Source organism: Bufo gargarizans, chromosome 5, assembly GCF_014858855.1.
Source record: "Bufo gargarizans isolate SCDJY-AF-19 chromosome 5, ASM1485885v1, whole genome shotgun sequence".
Taxonomy (NCBI): domain Eukaryota; kingdom Metazoa; phylum Chordata; class Amphibia; order Anura; family Bufonidae; genus Bufo; species Bufo gargarizans.
Genome location: NC_058084.1, coordinates 342,874,937 through 342,895,598, shown reverse-complemented (window position 1 = coordinate 342,895,598; position 20,662 = coordinate 342,874,937). Strand labels below are relative to the sequence as shown.

Here is a 20,662-nt window from a genome sequence, read left to right as displayed (position 1 = left end):
GTGACTTAGAATTTACAAATGGCGACAAGACTTTTTAGTTTTGTCGCCATTTGCAACTAGACCCGCTGCCGCAGCTCTGCAGTTGAATTCAGTGGCGGGCACAGGAGCTGATAGTTCTCAGCAGCGCAGTGGAGAAGGAGTCTCCCTCCCCCTGTGCTGCTGCTGCCCCCGCCGATAAGAAGAGACCGGAGGAGGAGGGGAGGGGCTGTGGCCACTGCGCCACCAATTTAGAAAACTGACCTGTAATACAAATACAGGAGGCGTGTGCCGGAATCAAATAGCCGGCACCTGACCTTTGTGACAGGGAGCTGCGATCAGCTGCAGTTGCGTTTACCGTTCAGGTGCGGTACCTGAGGGGGTTAACTGCAGCTGATCACAGCTCCCTGTCACAAAGGTTGGGTGCCGGCTATTTGATTCCAGCACCCGCCTCCTGTATTTGTATAAGAAACATTGGTGGCACAGTGCGCCCCCCCCCCCCCCCCGTGCCACCAATGTTTATTATACTGGGGTATTGGGGGGGCGCACTGCGCCAATGTTTATTATATTGGGGGCGCACTGCGCCACCAATGTTTATTATATTGGGGGGCGCACTGCGCCACCAATGTTTATTATACTAGGGTGTTGGGGGGTGCACTGCGCCACCAATGTTTATTATGCTGGGGTGTTGGGGGGGTGCACTGCGCCACCAATGTTTATTATATTGGGGGGGGCGCACTGCGCCACCAATGTTTATTATACTGGGGTGTTGGGGGCCGCACTGCGCCACCAATGTTTATTATATTGACCTTCTACTATGCATTCTGTATTAAAGAATGCTATTATGTTCACTTCTAACCATGTTATAAGGGAAAATAATACAGTGAATAGACTTTCCATCCTAGCAACCATGCATGAAAATCGCATCGGCACTTGCTTGCGATTTTCACACAGCCCCATTAACTTCTATGGGGCCTGCGTTGCGTGAAAAATGCACAACATAGAGCATGCTGCAATTTTCACACAACGCACAAGTGATGTGTGAAAATCACCGCTCATGTGCACAGCCCCATAGAAGTGAATGGGTCCGGATTTAGTGCGGGTGCATTCCGGTATTTTGAATGCCAGATCTGGCACTAATACATTCCTATAGGGAAAAATGCTGGATCCGGCATTCAGGCATGTCTTCAGTATTTTTCGCCACAGATAAAACCGTAGCATGCTGCGGTTTTATCTTTTGCCTGATCAGTCAAAATCACTGAAGTGAAGACATCCTGATGCATCCTGAACGGATTACTCTCCATTCAGAATGCATGGGGCTATGCCTGATCAGTTCTTTTCTGGTATAGAGCCCCTAGGACAGAACTCTGCCTGAAAAGAAAAACACTAGTGTGAAAGTACCCTAAAATATTAAGTTTAACCCCTTAAGGACTCAGCCTTATTTCACCTTAAGGACTTGGCCATTTTTTGCAAATCTGACCAGTGTCCCTTTAAGTGCTGATAACTTTAAAACACTTTGACTTATCCAGGCCATTCTGAGATTGTTTTTTCGTCACATATTGTACTTCATGACAATGGTAATTTTTTCCAGTTACAAAGCAAGGGTTAACAGCCAAACAAAACGCATGATTTATGGCCCTGATTCTGTAGTTTACAGAAACATCCCATATGTGGTCGTAAACTGCTGTACGGGCACACTGTAGGGCGCAGAAGGAAAGGAATGCCATGCGGTTTTTGGAAGGCAGATTTTGCTGGACTGTTTTTTTTTTTTTTACACCATGTCCCATTTGAAGCCCCCCTGATGCACCTCTAGAGTAGAAACTCCCAAAAAGTGACCCCATTTTAGAAACTACGGGATAGGGTGGAAGTTTTGTTTGTACTAGTTTAGGGTACATATGATTTTTGGTTGCTCTATATTACACTTTTTGTGCGGCAAGGTTACAAGAAATAGCTTTTTTGGCACTTTATTTTGTTATTTACAACATTCATCTGACAGGTTAGATCATGTGGTAATTTTATAGAGCAGGTTGTCACGGACGCGGCGATACCTAATATGTATACAATTTTTTTTATTTATGTAAGTTTTACACAATGATTTCATTTTTAAAACAAAAAAATGTTTGTGTCTCCATAGTCTAAGAGCCATTGTTTTTTCAGTTTTTCGGCGATTATCTTAACCACTTCAACCCCCCTAGCTGAAACCCCCTTAATGACCAGGCCACTTTTTACACTTCTGCACTACACTACTTTCACAGTTTATTGCTCGGTCATGCAACTTACCACCCAAATGAATTTTAGCTCCTTTTCTTCTCACTAATAGAGCTTTCATTTGGTGGTATTTCATTGCTGCTGACATTTTTACTTTTTTTGTTATTAATCAAAATTTAACGATTTTTTTGCAAAAAAAAATGACATTTTACTTTCAGTTGTAAAATTTTGCAAAAAAAAAAAAAGACATCCATATATAAATTTTTCGCTAAATTTATTGTTCTACATGTCCTTGATAAAAAATAAAAAATGTTTGGGTAAAAAAAATGGTTTGGGTAAAAGTTATAGCGTTTACAAACTATGGTACAAAAATGTGAATTTCCGCTTTTTGAAGCAGCTCTGACTTTCTGAGCACCTGTCATGTTTCCTGTGGTTCTACAATGGCCAGACAGTACAAACACCCCACAAATGACTCCATTTCGGAAAGTAGACACCCTAAGGTATTCACTGATGGGCATAGTGAGTTCATAGAACTTTTTATTTTTTGTCACAAGTTAGCGGAAAATGATTTATTTTATTTTAATTTTTTTTCTTACAAAGTCTCATATTCCACTAACTTGTGACAAAATATAAAAACTTCCATGAACTCACTATGCCCATCACAAAATACCTTGGGGTGTCTTCTTTCCAAAATGGGGTCACTTGTGGGGTAGTTATACTGCCCTGGCATTTAGGGGCCCAAATGCGTGAAAAGTAGTTTGAAATCAAAATCTGTAAAAAAAAAAAAAATGACCGGTGAAATCCTAAAGGTGCTCTTTGGAATGTGTGCCCCTTTACCCGAATAGCAACGAATCGGCGATTATTCGATAACTGGATTCGTCGACAACGAATCCAGTTATCGAATATAATCGATTACATCGATTAATCGTTGCAGCCCTATCGCAGTGCCCCTCACGGAATACCTCGGGGTGTCTTCTTTCCAAAATGGGGTCACTTGTGGCGTAGTTATACTGCCCTGGCAATTTAGGGGCCCAAATGTGTGAGAAGTACCTTGCAATCAAAATGTGTAAAAAAAAAAAATGGCCTGCAAAATCTGAAAGGTGCACTTTGGAATATGTGCCCCTTTGCCCACCTTGGCTGCAAAAAAGTGTCACATCTGGTATCGCCGTACTCAGGAGAAATTGGGGAATGTGTTTTGGGGTGTCATTTTACATATACCCATGCTGGGTGAGAGAAATATCTTGGCAAAAGACAACTTTTCCCATTGTTTTATACAAAGTTGGCATTTGACCAAGATATTTATCTCACCCAGCATGGGTATATGTAAAATGACACCCCAAAACACATTGCCCAACTTCTCCTGAGTACAGCGATACCAGATGTGTGACTTTTTTGCAGCCTAGATGTGCAAAGCGGCCCAAATTCCATTTAGGAGGGCATTTTTAGACATTTGGATCCTAGACTTCTTCTCACGCTTTCGGGCCCCTAAAATGCCAGGGCAGTATAAATACCCCACATGTGACCCCATTTTGGAAAGAAGACACCCCAAAGTATTCAATGAGGGGCATGGCGAGTTCATAGACATTTTTTTTCTGGCACAAGTTAGCGGAAATTGATTTTTTTTGTATTTTCTCAAAGTCTCCCTTTCCGCTAACTTGGGACAAAAATTTCAATCTTTCATGGACTCAATCCGCCCCTCACGGAATACCTTGGGTGTCTTCTTTCCGAAATGGGGTCACATGTGGGGTATTTATACTGCCCTGGCATTTTAGGGGCCCTAAAGCGTGAGAAGACGTCTGGAATATAAAGGTCTAAAAAAATTTACGCATTTGGATTCCGTGAGGGGTATGGCGAGTTCATGTGAGATTTTATTTTTTGACACAAGTTAGTGGAATATGAGACTTTGTAAGAAAAAAAAATAAAAAACTATTTCCGCTAAGGCTACTTTCACACTTGCGCTTGATCGGATCCGTTCTGAACGGATTCCGATCATATTAATGCAGACGGAGGCTCCGTTCAGTACGGATCCGTCTGCATTAATAACTTAGAAAAATTTCTAAGTCTGAAAGTAGCCTGAGCGGATCCGTTCAGACTTTCAATGTAAAGTCAATGGGGGACGGATCCGCTTGAAGATTGAGCCATATGGTGTCATCTTCAAGCGGATCCGTTCCCATTGACTTACATTGTAAGTCTGAACGGATCCGCTCGCCTCCGCACGGCCAAGCGGACAGCTGAACGCTGCAAGCAGCGTTCAGCTGTCCGCCTGGCCGTGCGGAGGCGAGCGGAGCGGAGGCTGAACGCCGCCAGACTAATGCAGTCTGAGCGGATCCGCTCCATTCAGACTGCATCAGGGCTGGACGGAAGCGTTCGGGTCCGCTCGTGAGCTCCTTCAAACGGAGCTCACGAGCGGACCGACGAACGCAAGTGTGAAAGTAGCCTAACTTGGGCCAAAAAAATGTCTGAATGGAGCCTTACAGGGGGGTGATCAGGGAGTCTATATGGGGTGATCACCCCCTTGTCATTGATCACACCCCTGTAAGGCTCCATTCAGACGTCCGTATGTGTTTTGCGGATCTGATCCATGGATCCGTAAAAATCATACGGACGTCTGAATGGAGCCTTACAGGGGGGGTGATCAATGACAGGGGGGTGGTCAGGGGTTAATAAGTGACGGGGGGGGGGGACCACCAGAGGACCAGGTAGCAGGTATATTAGACGCTGTTATAATATACCTGTTAGGGGTTTAAAAAAAAAAATAAAAAAAAAAAATATCACATCTCCAGCCTGTCCGCGAACGATCGCCGCTGGCAGGCTGGAGATCCACTCACTTACCTTCCGTTCCTCTGAACGCGCCTGTGTGCGCGCGTTCATAGGAAATCTCGCCTCTCGGGGATGAGTCCAGGAGGAATGAATCGACCGCATTCAGGGCGCATCCGTGCGTTAGGCAGTCGGGAGGAGGTTAACCACTTCAGCCCCGCTAGCTGAAACCCCCTTCATGACCAGAGCACTTTTTACACTTCGGCACTACACTCCTTTCACCGTTTATCGCTCGGTCATGCAACTTACCACCCAAATGAATTTTACCTCCTTTTCTTCTCACTAATGGAGCTTTCATTTGGTGGTATTTTATTGCTGCTGCTGCTGACATTTTTACTTTTTTTGTTATTAATCAAAATGTAACGATTTTTTTGCAAAAAAATGACATTTTTCACTTTCAGCTGTAAAATTTTGCAAAAAAAAACGACATCCATATATAAATTTTTCGCCAAATTTATTGTTCTACATGTCTTTGATAAAAAAAAAAAATGTTTGGGAAAAAAAAAATATGGTTTGGGTAAAAGTTATAGCATTTACAAACTATGGTACAAAAATGTGAATTTCCGCTTTTTGAAACAGCTCTGACTTTCTGAGCACCTGTCATGTTTCCTGAGGTTCTACAATGCCCAGACAGTAGAAAACCCCCACAAATGACCCCATTTCGGAAAGTAGACACCCTAAGGTATTCGCTGATGGGCATAGTGAGTTCATAGAACATTTTATTTTTTGTCACAAGTTAGCGGAAAATGATGATGATTTTTTATTTTTATTTTTCCTTACAAAGTCTCATATTCCACTAACTTGCGACAAAAAATAAAAAATTCTAGGAACTCACCATGCCCCTCACAGAATACCTTGGGGTGTTTTCTTTCCAAAATGGGGTCACTTGTGGGGTAGTTATACTGCCCTGGCAATTTAGGGGCCCAAATGTGTGAGAAGAACTTTGCAATCAAAATGTGTAAAAAAATGACCGGTGAAATCTGAAAGGTGCACTTTGGAATATGTGCCCCTTTGCCCACCTTGGCAGCAAAAAAGTGTCACACATCTGGTATCGCCGTACTCAGGAGAAGTTGGGGAATGTGTTTTGGGGTGTCATTTTACATATACCCATGCTGGGTGAGATAAATATCTTGGTCAAATGCCAACTTTGTATAAAAAAAATGGGAAAAGTTGTCTTTTGCCAAGATATTTCTCTCACCCAGCATGGGTATATGTAAAATGACACCCCAAAACACATTCCCCAACTTCTCCTGAGTACGGCGATACCAGATGTGTCACACTTTTTTGCTGCCAAGGTGGGCAAAGGGGCACATATTCCAAAGTGCACCTTTCAGATTTTGCAGGCCATTATTTTTTTTTTTTACACATTTTGATTGCAAGGTACTTCTCACACATTTGGGCCCCTAAATTGCCAGGGCAGTATAACTACGCCACAAGTGACCCCATTTTGGAAAGAAGACACCCCGAGGTATTCCGTGAGGGGCACTGCGATAGGGCTGCAACGATTAATCGATGTAATCGATTATATTCGATAACTGGATTCGTTGTCGACGAATCCAGTTATCGAATAATCGCCGATTCGTTGCTATTCGGGCGGGCGCTGCATCTTTATTTTACCTTTTTACAATGACGCTCCCGCTCCTGTAACAGCCAGGCAGAGCGGACGGCGGCGTAACGTCACTCACTCACGTGACACGCCTGCTCCGCCTCCTTCATTCATGAAGTGGGCGGAGCAGGTGCATCACGTGATTGAGTGACGTTACGCCGCCGTCCGCTCTGCCTGGCTGTTACAGGAGCGGGAGCGTCATTGTATAAAGGTAAAATAAAGATGCAAGCATCGGGGCCGGGGCTGTTATGGGGGGGGATGGGATCTGTCTATGGCACTACTATGGGAAGGGGGGTCTGTGTATAGCACTGCTATGGGGAGGAGGGGGGGGTCTGTGTATGGCACTGCTATGGGAAGGGGGATCTGTGCACTGTTATGCCCATAACAGTCCACATATCCCCCTCTCCATAACTGCGCCGTCCACAGATCCCCCTCTCCATAACTGCGCCGTCCACAGATCCCCCTCTCCATAACTGCGCCGTCCACAGATCCCCCTCTCCATAACTGCGCCGTCCACAGATCCCCCTCTCCATAACTGCGCCGTCCACAGATCCCCCTCTCCATAACTGCGCCGTCCACAGATCCCCCTCTCCATAACTGCGCCGTCCACAGATCCCCCTCTCCATAACTGCGCCGTCCACAGATCCCCCTCTCCATAACTGCGCCGTCCACAGATCCCCCTCTCCATAACTGCGCCGTCCACAGATCCCCCTCTCCATAACTGCGCCGTCCACAGATCCCCCTCTCCATAACTGCGCCGTCCACAGATCCCCCTCTCCATAACTGCGCCGTCCACAGATCCCCCTCTCCATAACTACGCCGTCCACAGATCCCCCTCTCCATAACTGCGCGTCCACAGATCCCCTCTCCATAACTGCGCCGTCCACAGATCCCCCATAATAGTGTCGTCCACAGATCCCCCATAATAGTGTCGTCCACAGATCCCCCATAATAGTGTCGTCCACAGATCCCCCATAATAGTGTCGTCCACAGATCCCCCATAATAGTGTCGTCCACAGATCCCCCATAAGTGTCGTCCACAGATCCCCCATAATAGTGTCGTCCACAGATCCCCCATAATAGTGTCGTCCACAGATCCCCCATAATAGTGTCGTCCACAGATCCCCCATAATAGTGTCGTCCACAGATCCCCCATAATAGTGTCGTCCACAGATCCCCCATAATAGTGTCGTCCACAATTTGTTTTAATATGGCCTTTGAACATAATTTTTCAAGTAAGATCATATAAACCTCTCTGTTTTGTAATTTTGTCGTTTTTCCCGATTAATCGTAGAAATTAATCGGCAACTAATCGATTATTCAAATAATCGTTAGCTGCAGCCCTACACTGCGAGTTCCTAGATTTTTTTTTTTTTGTCACAAGTTAGCGGAAAAAGGAGATTTTTGTGAAACTCACCTGTAAAATCTTTTTCTCGTCTTTTCCATTGGGGGACACAGACCATGGGTATAGCTTAGAGGTATTAGTAGGAGGGACACTATGCAAATGAAAGAGCTCCTCCTCCTCGGGCTATACCCCCCGACTCCACCAGGAGGAACTCAGGCGTTGCACAAGCAGTAGGAGAAGAAAAAAATCATGGAAACCATCGGACCAAGCCATAAGGTCCAACCAGAAACAGAAAAACTGAACTAAAGACCCCTCCTGCAACAGGAATAATGGGTGGGAGCTGTGTCCCCCAATGGAAAAGACGAGAAAAAGATTTTACAGGTGAGTTTCACAAAAATCTCCTTTTCTCGTACTTTTTTCCTTTGGGGGACACAGACCATGGGACGTCCAAAAGCAGTCCATGGGGTGGGAAAAAATATCAGCACCGCCAGGAGGAACGCCCAACGGTCAAACAGGAACCACAGCCTACAAAACCCTGCGGCTAAAGCCGCATCAGCCGAAGCCAGTGAATGCAACTGACAAAAATTTGCAAAGGTATGCAAGGACGACCAGGTGGCCGCCCTACACAGCTGAGACGCAGAGGCACGATTGCGTCTTGCCCAGGAAGCCCCCTCCGCCCTAGTGGAGCGAGCGGCAATCCTAGCCGGGGGAAATCCACCACAAGCGCGACAAGCCGCGGAAATAGCCAAGCAGATCCAGAGCGCCAAGAACGGCGGACGGAAGCAGTAGCCGCGAGATACACCTTCAGGACCCATACAACATCCAGGGAATGCAGAGTGCGTTCCTTGGGGTTAGCCGGAGAAGGACAAAAGGAAGGCAGGACAAGATCCTCATCAAGGTGGAAGGGAGAGACCACCCTGGGCAAAAATAAGGGGACTGGACGGAGCACAACTTAATCCTGGTGGAAAACCAGAAAGGCTCCTGACAGGAAAGAGCGGCCAGCTTCGACACCAGTCTGACTTAAAAGCTCGTGATGGGATGTGAACTCACAGCCACTGCATAATAGCCCAGAACTTTAATCACTACGCTATGTAGCTGTATCAGAAGCTATGGTCACAAGGAAGTCCAGATGAGAACAGTCAGAGAAACCCTCCTCAAAGGCTCGAAGGGGGCCGACTGCAGAGCGCGCAGAACCAAATTGAGATCCCAAGGAGACAAAGGGGGAACATACGGGGAACTGAATGCGCCACCCCCGAAGAAAGGTCACCACCGGACCCTTAAGAGCAACCTGACCTTACAGGGAACTAAGCGACAGTCCCTGCACAAGCCCAGACTGAAGAAAAGACAGTACCATCAAGATGGAAAACCGAAGGGGAGGGAACCCCGAACCCTCACAAAAGGACAGGAAGGCCATCCAGGTACGATAGTAAATCCGGGAGGAAGAAGACTTCCGCGGACTGATCATGGTCCTAACCACTGAATCCGAGAACCCCATCTTCATCAGGATGGCGGTTTCAACAGTCACGCCGGTAAACGAAGAGACCGCAAATTCCGGTGGAAGAACGGGCCCTGAGACAGTAGGTCCTGTCTGTCGGGAAGAGGCCATGGGGCGTCCGCCAGCAACCGAGCCACGTCCGAAAAACCACGCGCGGCGAGGCCACTCTGGGGTGATGAGAACGGTCGGAGTCCCTTCCGCCTCGAACTGGCGTAGACCCTTTGGTAGGAGAGGAAAACAGAGGAGGCTGAAGTCCTGCCACGGAGACACCTGCGCATCCATCCGTACGCCTCCGGATCTCGGGCGCGAGCCAGGACCACTGGGATCTTGTTGTTGAACCCGGACGCCATTAAGTCCACATCCGGACGGTCCCATCTGTGGCAGATTTCTTCGAACCCTTCTGGATGCAGAGACCACTCGCTTGGATCCACCGTGTTGTGGCTTAGAAAGTCCGCTGTCCAGTTGTCCACTCCTGGAATGCAAACTGCTGACAACACCGGAACGTGCGTCTCCGCCCACGTCAGAATTCTCTTCACCTCCTGCATCACCATCCGGCTGCGGGTCCCGCCCTGATGGTCGACATAGGCCACGGCCGCGGCATTGCCCGTTTGAACCCGCACTGGGAGGCCCGCAAGGAGAGAGGTCCAATAGGAGAGAAAGAGCGGAAAAAATCGCCCTCAGTTCCAGAAAGTTGATTGGAAGGCGAGACTCTGCCGCCGACCAAATCCCTTGAACCGTGCGAGACTGGAAAACGCCCACCCAACCCAGGATGCTGGCATCGGTGGTGGCGATCGTCCAGGAGAATGCGAGAAAGGAACTCCCCGACCTCAGGTTCATCGGGAACAGCCACCAAGGGAGAGCTGCCCGAACCCGCTGAAAGGTAAAGGATCTCCTGTTGCGCCAGGCGAGTGTGAAACTGGGCATATGGAAGGCCTCGAAAGAGGCTACCATAAGACCCAGGACCTGCAAGTATTCCCGAATGGAGAGGCACGGGGAGCGCAGCAGATGCGACACTGCCCCCTGGATCTGGGAGGACTTGAAGGCTGGTAGAATACTTTGGCAGCCGAGGTGTCCAAAATCATCCTCCGGAAGGAGAGCCTCTGGGACGGGAAGAAGCAGGAGTTTGGGAAAGTTACCAGCCAGCCGAACCGTTCCAGAGTCTGAACAGTGATCCGGACGCTGTCCTTGGTCTGCGGTAGAGAGGGGGCCTCTATCCGGATATCGTCCCGATAGGGCAGCAAAGGAATGCCCCTGGTACGAATAAGCGCCATGAGCGGTCCAGGACCGTGGCAAGGACCCGCGGGGTGGTCGCCAACCCGAAGGAAGGGCGACAAACTGACAGTGTCGACCCATAATGGCGAAGAGCAGGAATCGATGGTGGGATTCCGCAATCGGGACATGTGATAGGCCTAGGAGCAGCAGGGCGGGCTGACTGGGCCCTCTAGTGCCGGGAAGGCTGGTGCAAAGGAAGGCCTCTTTGCGGGCGACCTGAGACCCCCGGCGGAGGAAGCAGGCGACGGCCTACCAGATGAGAAACGGCAAAAGGCATGCAGAGATGAACCCGTCCAGCTGATCCCCATAAGGTCTGGAAACCCCAAAGGGGAGATTAGCAAGGGAACGCTTGGTGGAGGCGTCAGCGTCCCACACCTTCAATCAGATCTCTTCGCGCTGAGTGACAGAGATGGCCAACCTGCGGGCAAAGAGGGAAACAATGTCCCTAGAAGCTTCGCAAAGAATCTTAGAAGCCTGAGACATCTGGAGAACCAACTCCAGTGTGTTAGTAGCCGCATCTCGTACCACCAGTTCCCGGTGGTGGTGCTGTAACCATACCGAGAGAGCACTGGCTACCCCTGCTGAGTGAAAGGTAGGTCATAGGGACGCGCTGCCAGCGAAAAAAGGACCTGGAAGAGAGTTTATGCGTCTGTCTACAGCATCCTGGAAAGAGGAACTGACTAAGACAGGAAGGGCCATATAATTGGCTAATCCGGCCACCGGAGGATCCACCTTAGGGGGAGGAGACACCTCTCCTCGCCGTCAGCAGGGAAAGGAAAGTATATTCATGCGCTGGGTGGTCGAGAACCTTATTAAGACTACCCCAGGCCCTGGACATGACCGCGGAAAAATCCCTCATGGACCGGGAACATGGTAGTCTCCGACTGCCTGGACGGAAAAAGGGGGAACTCCTGACCAGTGGAAGGAGGAGAATCCCCTTGGAGAATAAAGGTGTCTCGGACAGTCGCCACTAAGTCAGCCACCCTGGTGGAGAGCTTAGGAGAGGGGTCCCGCTCCATGACCTAATCAGAGCCGGAAATTCTCCTTCAGACCTGCGCTCCCTAAGGGAGGGGAGAGTCGCCCAAACGCGCCTCTAGACGAGGGGGGGGGGGGGAGCCAGAGCCATCCGAGGAGGGATGCTGCTGCTCACGCTCCCTGTTAGTAGTCGGGCGTCTTCTGTGGAAAACCACTTAGAGAGGTGGTTGGCGTCACAGGATTTGAAAATGCCCTATAGTCCAAAAAGGACCTGGCTCGTCCGAGCCGGATAATTCTCCTTCGGATTACTCTCCCTAGGGAGGGGGAAGAGCAGTCCGCAAGCGCCACCGGCGAGGTGAGGGGGGTGGAGAGACAGAGACATCCGAGGTGGGATGCTGCCGCTCACGCTGCCTCTTCGTAGTCAGTCACCCACTGTGGGGACCACAGAGAGATGGAGTCGTTAGCGCCACAGGATTAAAGGACATGGTTGCCTTGGCGACTAAGACCAATTTAGCGGCCGCACTGGACATGGCAGATGCCCAAGCGGGGACCGCAGGCTCCCAGGGACGTGGAGGAGGGGTGGAGGAGGGGGGTAAGGCAGGGATGCAGGTAATACTTATCTGCTCCTGCAGATCTTCTCCCTCGACTCCAGGACCAGCAGGGATGCACCTCTTCAGGCTTCTGACTCCTTGTCCAGGAGTGCAGTGTTCTGGTGGAGGGTGGCAGCAGGAGACCCAGTAGCTGGTGGGATACCGGAGCTGCAGGTCGAGCCCGGATCCACTTGTCTTCTTTGGGGGGCAATGGAGGCAGCCAGGCAGCGTCCAAGGACGGCGGCGGGCATTCCACGGGGGACCAGGAAGGCGCCATGCCGACCTGTGTCCCCATCTAGAATAATGTAAACAATTTTTGAAGGCTGAAAGGGGCTTTGAACTCAGAAAGCCTGGACATGGGGCAGCAGCAGCATTACCACTGAGCTACCAGCTTGCCTGGCACAAAACGGAGTAGAGTGATGAGGAGCTGCACGGCCGTGAGCAAACAGAGTCTCCGGTGTAAGGAGAGTCAGAGCGGCATGCCGAGGCTCCGCCTCCCCGAACGCGTCATTATGGCGCGAAATAAGCGCGCACGAAAATAAGCGCACGCGCGAAAATAAGCGAGCGCATGATTTAAACAAACACCACGTGGAGGAGCGGCCTGCCGGCGGGCGCTGAGAGAGCGCAGCAGCCAAGGCCCGACGAGAGAAGCGCTGAAGCCCACAGTTTAAGGTGCCAGTACTCCAGTGCCAAAATGAAGAAAGTGCCCCATCAGGATCCCTTTTCAAGCTCACCCAGGTAGCCACAGACAAACAGACACAGAGGGAGGGGGAGGGACTGGGCAATACTTATCTGCTCAGCATGCTCCCTCGATGTCCAGACCAGCAGGGATGCGCCTCTTCAGACTTCTGACTCCAATCCAGGAGAACAGAGCTCTGGAGGAGGGTAGGCAGCAGGCGTCCCAGCAGCTGGTGGGATGCCGGAGCTAACAGGTCGAGCCCGGATCCACTTATCTTCTTGGGGGGAAATGGAGGCAGCGTCCCAAAGACGGCGGCGGGCACTCCACGGGGGACCAGGAAGGCGCCATGCCGACCTGTGTCCCCATCTAGAATAAAAATAACAAAAAGGAGTAGAATCAGAGTGTCAACCTCCTTCACCAGACACTAAGCAAAGACTGGGTTCCTCCTGGTGGAGTCGGGGGGGTATAGCCCGAGGAGGAGGAGCTCTTTCATTTGCATAGTGTCCCTCCTACTAATACCTCTAAGCTATACCCATGGTCTGTGTCCCCCAATGGAAAAAAGTACGAGAAATGATGATTTTGTTTTCCTCTTTTTTCCTTACAAAGTCTCATATTCCACTAACTTGCGACAAATAATAAAAAATTCTAGGAACTCGCCATGCCCCTCACGGAATACCTTGGGGTGTCTTCTTTCCAAAATGGGGTCACTTGTGGCGTAGTTATACTGCCCTGGCAATTTAGGGGCCCATATGTGTGAGAAGTACTTTGCAATCAAAATCTGTAAAAAAAAATGACCGGTGAATTCCGAAAGGTGCACTTTGGAATATGTGCCCCTTCGCCCACCTTGGCATCAAAAAAGTGTCACACATCTGGTATCGCCGTACTCAGGAGAAGTTGGGGAATGTGTTTTGGGGTGTCATTTTACATATACCCATGCTGGGTGAGAGAAATATCTTGGCAAAAGACAACTTTTCCCATTTATTTATACAAAGTTGGCATTTGACCAAGATATTTTTCTCACCCAGCATGGGTATATGTAAAATGACACCCCAAAACACATTCCCCAACTTCTCCTGAGTACGGCGATACCAGATGTGTCACACTTTTTTGCAGCCTAGATGCGCAAAGGTGCCCAAATTCCTTTTAGGAGGGCATTTTTAGACATTTGGATCCCAGGCTTCTTCTCACGCTTTAGGGCCCCTAAAAAGCCAGGGCAGTATAAATAGCCCACATGTGACCCCACTTTGGAAAGAAGACACCCCAAGGTATCCAATGAGGGGCCTGGCGAGTTCATCGAAAAAAAATTTTTTCGCATAAGTTAGCGGAAATTGTTTTTTTTTTTTTCCTCACAAAGTCTCACTTTCCGCTAACTTAGGACAAAAATTTAAATCTTTCATGGACTCAATATGCCCCTCAGCAAATACCTTGGGGTGTCTTCTTTCCAAAATGGGGTCAGTTGTGGGGTGTTTGTACTGCCCTGGCATTTGAGGGTCTCCGCAATCATTACATGTATGGCCAGCATTAGGAGTTTCTGCTATTCTCCTTATATTGAGCATACAGGTAATGAGATTTTTTTTTCCGTTCAGCCTCTGGGCTGAAAGAAAAAAATGAACGGCACAGATTTCTTCATTCGCATCGATCAATGTGGATGAAAAAATCTCTGCCAAAAAAAAAAAAAATAATATGGAGGGGAAAGGCGTCTGCCAGGACATAGGAGCTCCGCCCTACATCCATACCCACTTAGCTCGTATGCCCTGGAAAACCAGATTTCTCCATTCACATCAATAGATGTGGATGAATAAATCATTGCCGGGATTTTTATTTATTTATACATATACACAAAGTGTTTGCCAAAGCATAGGAACGCCGCCTCCTCCTCAGCTCGTATGCCTCGGCAAACATATCTGTTACTGCAGAGGAGAAAATCCCGTCTTGCAGCGCCGCATACACCGACTTGCGTGTAATCTGACAGCAGCGCAATGCTTCTGTCAGAATGCACATCGGTGCTGCAGCTGGTCGATCGGTTGGTCCACCTAGAAGGTAAAAAGACAAAAAAAAAAAAAAACCAGGCCGCAACGCAATCATTTTATTAACTTTGCAACAGAACATGTAACTAACTTTTTTAACTGAACATTAATGTTTTTGCTTAATGGTGTGTTTTTTTTTTTGTTTTTTTTTTACCTTTATAGAACAAACCTCTCCTTCCCCATGGGTCAATGTGCAAAGCGCAAATCGCCCAAAGATGTGGCGAAGTGCGTTATGCACTTTGTCCCATGTGAAAGGAGACGTTTGCAGCAGCAGTGAGTGAATGGGCCTTAATAGCCCTGTGTGCCTGTCCTGGTGAGATGATCCCTATGCTAATAGTGTACCTGTGAGTGGTACTTCCGGAAACACTCTCCAAAGCATAGGGCAGGGTGGTCAGGACAGTCAGGACAGAAATAGCGGGTGTCACGCCTTATTCCACTCCTGCTACAGACACAACATCTTTTTCGGGGTGACGGTTGGGTTGAGGTACCAGGAACGACATTGGGGAAATGTCCCTCGTGTAGACGGCTAACTACACTGGTGGATGGGGCCACGGAACCTCCTGGGTACAGGAGGTTCTCGATGATCTCTTCCTGAAATTTGAGGAAGGATCCAGTTCTCCCAGCCTTACTGTAGAGAACAAAACTATTGTACAGAGCCAATTGAATTAAATATACAGACACCTTCTTATACCAGCGTCTGGTTCTGCGGGAAACTAAATACGGAGACAACATCTGGTCATTGAAGTCCACCCCTCCCATGTGAAGGTTATAGTCGTGGACTGAGAGGGGCTTTTCAATGACACGGGTTGCTCGCTCAATTTGTATTGTCGTGTCTGCGTGAATGGAGGAGAGCATGTAAACGTCACGCTTGTCTCTCCATTTCACCGCAAGCAGTTCTTCGTTACACAGTGCGGCCCTCTGCCCCCTTGCAAGATGGGTGGTAACGAGCCGTTGGGGAAAGCCCGCGCGTACCACAGGCGCCAATCCGTTCTAGAAACAAATGCCTAAAGAGGGCCACACTTGTGTAAAAATTGTCCACATAAAGATGGTACCCCTTGCCGAATAAGGGTGACACCAAGTCCCAAACTGTCTTCCCACTGCTCCCCAGGTAGTCAGGGCAACCGACCGGCTCCAGGGTCTGATCTTTTCCCTCATAGATCTGAAATTTGTGGGTATAGCCTGTGGCCCTTTCACAGAGCTTATACAATTTGACCCCATACCGGGCGCGCTTGCTTGTATTGTTTGAAGCCAAGGCGCCCGGTAAAATGTATCAGGGACTCGTCTACGCAGAGGTTTTGCTCTGGGGTATAAATATCTGCAAATTTCTGGTTGAAATGGTCTATGAGGGGCCGAATTTTGTGGAGCCGGTCAAAAGCTGGATGGCCCCTGGGACGGGAGGCGGTGTTGTCACTAAAGTGCAGGAAACGCAGGATGGCCTCAAAACGTGCCCTGGACATAGCAGCAGAGAACATGGGCATGTGATGAATCGGGTTCGTGGACCAATATGACCGCAATTCATGCTTTTTTGTCAGGCCCATGTTGAGGAGGAGGCCCAGAAAAGTTTTAATTTCGGAAACTTGGACTGGTTTCCACCGGAAAGGCTGGGCATAAAAGCTTCCCGGGTTAGCGGTGATAAATTGTGTGGCATACCTGTTTGTTTCGGCCACAACTATGTCTAAAAGCTCCGCAGTCAAGAACAGCTCAAAAAATCCCAGGGCCGAACAGATCTGAGCTGTCTCAACCCGAACTCCAGACTGGGCAGTGAAAGGGTAAACTACAGGTGCGGCTGAAGTTGGGGACTGCCAATCAGGGTTTGCCAGCACCTCTGGGATTCTAGGGGCTCTACGGGCACGTCTTTGCGGTGGCTGCGACGGGGTCACTACTGCACGTGCCACCGTACCAGCTTCAACTGCCCTTCTGGTGCTCGCTACTTCACCAGGTTGTACGGCAGTGCTGGTACTAGGTCCAGGGAGGGCTGGGCTGCTGGTGTATGCCTCACCACGTAATCCGACAGCACAAGCCCCACTCTGCTGCTCTTGAAGCGGATCCTGCGCAACCTGTGGTCTAGCGACACGGGGCCGGGTACGCCTGGTGGTATCAGGGACCTCAGCCTCCTCGTCCGAACTTTGGGTCAGAGAGCCACTGCTTTCTACAGGTTCGTATTCTGACCCGCTGGATTCATCAGATGAGAGTTCCCACTCCTCATCCGACTGGGTCAGAAGCCTGTAGGCCTCTTCAGAAGAATACCCCCTGTTAGACATGTGGGCAACTAAATTTAGGGGTATTCCCTGAGACTACCCAAGAAAAAAAAAGCAAGCCTGTCTTACAAAGGGGAGGCTAGCAAAGTACCGGAGGCCGCTGCGGTTGATAAAAAATATCAAAACTGATTTTTTTTATCGCCGCAGTGCGTGTAAAGTGATTGTGCAGTGATCCAAAAAAAAATTATTTTTTTTGTCGCTGCGGTGGGGCGGGTGTGGGCGAACGCATGTGTGGGCGACCGATCAGGCCTGATCGGGCAAACACTGCGTTTTGGGTGGAGGGCGAACTAAAGTGACACTAGTACTATTATAGATCTGACCGTGACCAGTTTTGATCACTTCCAGATACTATAAAAGTACAAATGCTGATTAGCGATACGCTAATCAGCGAATAACGCGACTGCGGTGCGGTGGGCTGGGCGCTAACTGATCGCTAACCAAGGGGCCTAAACTATACCTAAAACCTAACGGTCAATACCAGTGAAAAAAAAAAGTGACAGTTTACACTGATCACTTTTTTCCTTTCACTAGTGATTGACAAAGGGGTGATCAAAATCTCAGATAACCAAGAACTGCTGCCTGTAAGACCAAGTGGTCCAAAGGCGGCGCCCGCCGAAGCATAAGCATGCATCTGGCAAACCTTTGTGAATGTGCGCAAGGAGGATAGTAGCCGCCCTGCATAACTGCGCGGCCGAACTCAATCTACAAATGTACATGTGCAATTGCCCCCTGGAGGCCGCCAATGCCTTGCGAGGATCCTCCGTGCTGACAAAAAAGGAGAGTCCGTACCCCGGAAGAAACTGAAGGCTAGCAGTAAATTGTCTGAGCCCTGACAACTTACAAATTATCTAACTCCCGTTCCCTAGGTGGTGAAGGGAAGGGACACAGTGATGGAAGGACAGTTTTTTCATTGAAATGGAACTCAGAGACCACCGTCGGAGAAAGGAATAAACGGGCCGGGGAACCGCTTATTCCTGTTAGAACCAGAAGGTTCTCCGCAAAAGACCGCCCCAACCCGGACACCCATCTGATGGATGTAATAGCCACAAGAAAAAAAACACCCTCCAGAACCGGAGAGACATCTCTCGCAAGGGTTCAAGAGGAGAATTCCGGAGCGCTGAAAGGACTAAGGTCAGATCCCAAGACTGTAAAGGAGGACGGTATGGAGAAACCGCATTTGCCCAGGAAACACATTGGCTAGGTAAAAGCAGAGATGATATGAGAATCACCGGTGGTGGCGTTCAGTCAACGACCGTGTATTAACGGAGTAGCAACACTGCTTGACAGGAAATTTCAAAACAGACCAAGACGAGAGAAAAAAAAAAAAAACTGCCTTGAAGAGGAAGAAAAGGAGGGGTGTTCCGTTCCAGAAACAAAACTATCGTGACAGGACCCTTACTCAGCCTGGCGTGGTGAGTCTCGTACTCTAGCCATGGAACGTGCAGTGAAAAGGCATGACTAAATCAGACTGACATGGCAGTCACTAGTCAAGTCTTGAGAGGTAGTTGTAGATACGGGTAGTACACCCAGGACCAACGGGTAGGAGTTGGAAAAAAACATCACAACCCAACAGTCGTTCCGGAACAGGACTTGGAAGAAAGAAAATAAAAAAAAAAAACACGGAAGCAATACCCTGCATCCACATAGATGAGGGGAAGTAGTAACGTAGGAGCTACCAGGGTTTGTGGAGTGGCCGTGAACCCTGAGCCAGAAGAGGAAAAGAAAAATCAGAACAAAAAAAAAAAAAAATGACAAGGCAAAGTCCATTCCCCATCTGAGACTAGCACTAGCCACCGGATGATAGATGCCACACTTCGCCTAAAGAGGGGGCCATGCAGCGCACGCCACCGAATCTAGCGATAGAAGAATTAGTCACCTGACGGAGGAGCCAGAGTATGTAATGGCTACTCCAGGACCCCCGTACTGAAGTAGCCTCAGGGCGCCCTCCAGCCCAAGCTGAGGGGCAGACTAGAGGGATCCGGTAGAGGCCATGGTACCATACTGCCTCAGGAAGGAGAGCTAACCTTAAATACTTCACCAGGGAAGGGCGTTGGAAAGGAACAACCGCCAAGCCAGCGTCAGGGTAGAACCCCTACCTGAGGGAATGACCTACTGCAACAACTGCGAACGCTAGTATCAGCGTAAGAAATTTGTTGAAGACCCATATTGTAGAGAGGTTGTCATATTCATCCCCTAAAACGGTACCAAGAACAAGACAACGTGGAAATAGCCACAGTATCCCTGGAGGCACCGAAATACCATTAGAAGAAGCATACAGGGCACCAGCGTGTATCGATACTCACTATGCTCCACTTGTAAAAGAAGCCAAAAGAACTATAACCGTGGCGTAGTTGAAGTGCAACATCCAAGATGTGTACTCATTCCCCACGGTAGTGGATCAGTTGTGAAAAATTGCAATGATCCCACCATTTAAAAGGGGGTAATGCTTACGGCAAGCACTACACTAGTGGTAGTGCAAATACTCCATCATGAGGGTGGTGATGCAGTAATGCATCTAGCAGGAACTGAAGCCAAGTAGAGAGAGTACGCCTCTTACGGAAAGGGCAAGGCATAAGGAGAGTCCCGTATCCATACCTCACCTACGTAAAGGGGTAATACATACAGTAAACACTGAACCAGGGACAATGCCATAGCGCCACCTATGCAAGAGGCTAATGCCTACCATAAGTACTGTCCCCAGTGGGAAAACAGTTTCCCCCACCTCATAAAAGGGGAAACACCTACTGCCGGCACTGAAACAATGCTAGGGCGGTTAGACCCCAATAGAGGAAGGTAACAACTAAGGGAGTACTGCATCCAGTAGTAATGCAAATACTTCGCCTGAGGAAGGGGGTAATGCATACGACAAGTACTGCTGTCTCCTCGGACTCCCATCTTGGAAGATTGCACCAGAATCACGGCCGAGACCGAACGATTGATCCCCCTTTCAGACCGAACCTCTCCAGGGAGGGAGGGTGCGCCTGAGCGTGACCCTAGGGGAGGAAGGGAGGGGGTGTGGAGGTGACAGAGGAGGAAAATAACCCTCTCTGGTCCACTATGTGCAATCCTAACTCACAAGAATACGCCCATGGCAGCTGAGACTGCGTCGGTGGAATGGCAATGTCTAGAGACTCACTCAACGGATTGCGCAGGTGGAGGTACATCAACCAAAAGACCCCAGAGGGTGAAATGGGAATTTTCTGAGGTCCTCCATTGGGTTGCACCAGCAGTTCTTTAATCAAACGACCTCGGAGGGTGGATTGGGAAAGTCCAGAGATCCACCATTGGATTATGCCGGCGGTGCATATCCCAGCAAACGACCAGGAGGGTGATTGGAAAGATCCAGAGATCCACCATTGTATTGCACAGGCAGCGCTTTATCAACCAAACTGATCCCGGAGCGTGATTGGGAAG

General features: G+C 49.1%; 1 protein-coding gene across 1 annotated transcript in view; it reads right to left on the bottom strand.

Moving 5' to 3' along the window:
* DAZL (deleted in azoospermia like) overlaps window positions 1–20,662 on the bottom strand; it is a 113,549-nt gene that overhangs the window by 73,968 nt on the left and 18,919 nt on the right. The window lies entirely within an intron of this gene.